We start from the raw sequence: 3,604 nt of genomic DNA on the forward strand, positions 1-3,604 counted from the left end.
ATCAAGAAAAGAAGACACAATCAATGGCGAAAATAAACACAAAACACAATGATAAACAAAAAGACACAATGGTCTTTTTCACTCAACATTATGTTTTTTTTTAAAAGAACGAGAAAGATAGTGGAAACATTTTTGTGTTTTTACTTTTTTTGTTTTTTTTATTAAATTTTGAGTTACGATTTTTTAATTATTTATTTTTAATTTTTTTTTAAATAGTTTTTTTGTGTGGCTATAAATGTTTCTCATTTTTGTCTCTCTTTGTAGAAAAACTTGACCCAATAAACTATATACATCATATCAAAGGTCCATATAAGATTGATATGCATCATATCGCCTCACCCAATATGCATGTAATATCCTTATGGCACCGTTCACCATATGGTAAACTCCAACATTGGCCAAATTGTGATAATATGGCCTATATTGACCAATATAGATCATATAAATATGGACCAATATGCTCCATATTAATCAATATGGAGGATATTGGTGTCAAAATAGAAGGTGAAAGTGTGGGAATAAACGGAGCCATAGCAAAATCTGCTGCACACTGGTTAGCTATTTATCAATTAATGGTGTAGCCTGCATCCTTCCATTGACCTCTCATGATTGAAATTTCGAAAATCAAGAGTCATTAACTATTTTCTTATTGCAACAAGTGAAGAACACTTTTGGGTATTTCTCTTGCCAAAGCATGGATCAAGTTTTACTAATTAACTTGAAAAGTATAAACGCCTTAAAAGTATTTTTAGTTATTGTTACATATTTACCATTATTAACTGTTGCACACTAATCATTATGTATTACTGACTATAAGAGCCTTAGAGGGGTCCCACAGCCTCTTCTGCTCATCGTATTTTCTTTGAAACTCCTGTATTGCCATTCTCCTTGAGGGTTTAACTAATGCAGCTTGCACTGTGACTTTGTTTTAAATTACCTACATGCAATATATAGCCAAATATGAGGATTAGCATTTTCACCTCTTGATAAACGTGTTACATACGTTAGTTAGAGGTGGCAGTGTCAGCTCATTTGTATAGAACATGCCAACTTGGGTATAGTTATACTGATGGCGGATCAAACGGGTAAATTAAATAAACAAAATTGGCTATAAAAGTATCGGGTCAAGTGGGTTAAAAGTAGCGTGTGTTCGAGTAAGTATAAACTCTTATAACTAGTTTTATTTAGAAAAAAACATCTTATGATCTATAACTAAATACGTGGCCACGCGTATTTAACACATTCGTTTCTAGGTTGATTTTATTTTTGTATGATTAAAACCCCTTAACTTTTAAAGCGTAACGATGAAGTTCCACAACTTATAAACTATTATTAACATAAAAGTCCTTTTTTGCATGATTAAATCCCTGAACTTTCGAACAATAAGTGAAAAAGTCCTTTTTTCTTGTATGTCCATACAAATTCTTATAATAAATTTTGGGATTTAATCATGCAAAAATAAAATGTGTTAATTCCGCCAAAGTCCTACATCTTTTTTTCTCCTACAACTTCCCTTAATTATTTAAAAAGTTAATTAAGATCAACATGTGCTTGTGGAACATAACCCAACCTAACTCGATTCTTGCTAGATTTAAAGATGACCCGTTTGACCCAAAAACGTTTTGATCCCTCTATACTTCATCAAAATGTGAATGAATTAAGATTTACGAGCGTTTACATAGTTTGTAGCACGGTTCCTTAAAGGCTGGATCATCTTCTTGTGCCGGAGGGTCCTGACCGAATATAATCTCGCAGCTCATATCATCAAAATCTTAGATCAAAATAAGCACAATGAGTACACTTTGTGGGATTCAATAGTTGTAGCACTTATAAGCTCCTTTTATTATAAAAACTATTGTCTGCCCAAAATTGTAACTGGCACACTGATTTGAAGCATACAAGTTGTTTCAAATTTCCTAAATTCATGATATAAATTGGAATCAACACTTTTAAATCTCTACTTGAAGTGGTGCGCCCTGAGTGGAGGACACGCTGGCCCGCCATACATGTTTTCGGGCTTCTGTATGTTAGTGCAGGCACTGTTATTCCCCTTAAGTTTGTATATGCATGTCTCTATTAATTTGAGTTCTTGAATGATTTGAGTGCACTAAATTTGTTATTTAGGGGTTGTTCTAGATGCACTTTTCCTGTTATGAAATCATTTCTAGTCTATATTTAGTGTGGGGTAAATCTAATGCATTTCCTTGCTTCAAGTGTTTGTTCGACACGTTTATTTATAAATGAGCCCGTGCGGTTTATGTTTTAAATAAAAATAGGTAACCAAGAAGATTTACGTCAAACATGTAAAATAAAAAATAAATAAATAAATAAAAGGTAGTAGTAAAAAAAGAGCGGGCTGAAAGTCGACTAGACTGTAATTTGAATCATATTTGACGCACTAGTTATTTTCAAAACTTTAAAAAACAGTTTTTGGTTAGCCCAAACCAATCCGTTTGACCTGTATACATTTGGCAGGCAACCCGACCCGATCAATTTTTCAGGTCAAGTTTACTTACTAGGAACCATGTTGACGCCAATCCCTAAATTTTTCTTAATGAACTCTTGTGTTGGCATCTTGCATAGGTTTGTGCACATGCCCACGCAGTTCCCCTCTTCCAAAAACCTAAAAAATTCACGAAAATTGCATTAATTTAAAAAATGTTCTCTTGCTAATGTCTGTATTTTTTTAGAAACATATGCAAGAAAAATAAAATTTTACCTGCATTTTGTTATGTGGACAACATTCCTCTCTTTTCTCCCTTCAAACTCCAACTCTCTTACCTTCAAAATACTATTACTTAATTAATTAATATTAATAGTTACAATAATACATAAATCTACAATCGATTTTTAGGTGTCAAGCTATTATGTTAAATCTGAATTTTACTGCATCTTGTACTAGGATTGGGTTTAACTTGAAATGCACTTTTGATTATTAACATGTATCTCTATGGTAGTTATTTTCGGTTAGTACAGCGTTACCTCACTGGGACCCACAAGCCAACTAAATGCTAACGTAGTGAAGACGGCATAAAACTCCCTTGTAAACTTTGATTGGGGCATCAATCTCATCTGCATAATTTAAAATACAAAATCAGATACAAACACAGTGAGTAGTTTCAACCCATTTTCTATGGATATCGAATACCACTTGGCTTTGGGTTGTATTTTGTTGATCGATAGCAATTCGTATAACTTGTATTCATATACTTACAACCTAAAGCATAATGTTTTAAAAGGATTTATCTTAATTACCATAATAATTATATAGTTTTTCAAAACATATCTAAAGTATTAATTACGTACAAAGCCAAACCCTGCGAATCATTTAGAACCGCACATAAAATAACGTACCATTTTTACTCGAACCCAGTTTAGTCTGTATAGTACCTACGGGTGTAATTGAGCCCGTCTAAGCTTGAATGCGGCGTGTCTAACTAAATAGAGTACTAACTGTTTATTTATTTTATTGTATACATATACAATCATTTATATACATACTGATAATTATACATATATATATATATATTAATAGTTCCTAATTCTTTTCTTATTATGTATAATAATAATACTTACTACGTAGCATACAACTTTTATATTAAAT

General features: G+C 32.2%; 1 long non-coding RNA gene across 1 annotated transcript; it reads right to left on the reverse strand.

Moving 5' to 3' along the window:
• Positions 1–868: 868 nt before the first annotated feature.
• On the reverse strand, positions 869–2,611 carry LOC143596072 (uncharacterized). The gene is made up of 3 exons (XR_013146643.1): positions 2,517–2,611; positions 1,679–1,771; positions 869–937 (listed from the first exon to the last, which is right to left on the reverse strand). It is a non-coding gene; the product is annotated as an uncharacterized LOC143596072 (long non-coding RNA).
• Positions 2,612–3,604: the final 993 nt, after the last annotated feature.

Source organism: Bidens hawaiensis, unplaced genomic scaffold (assembly GCF_021521415.1).
Source record: "Bidens hawaiensis isolate Kalapana, Puna unplaced genomic scaffold, B.hawaiensis_p1.1 tig00046017_1, whole genome shotgun sequence".
Lineage (NCBI taxonomy): Eukaryota > Viridiplantae > Streptophyta > Magnoliopsida > Asterales > Asteraceae > Bidens > Bidens hawaiensis.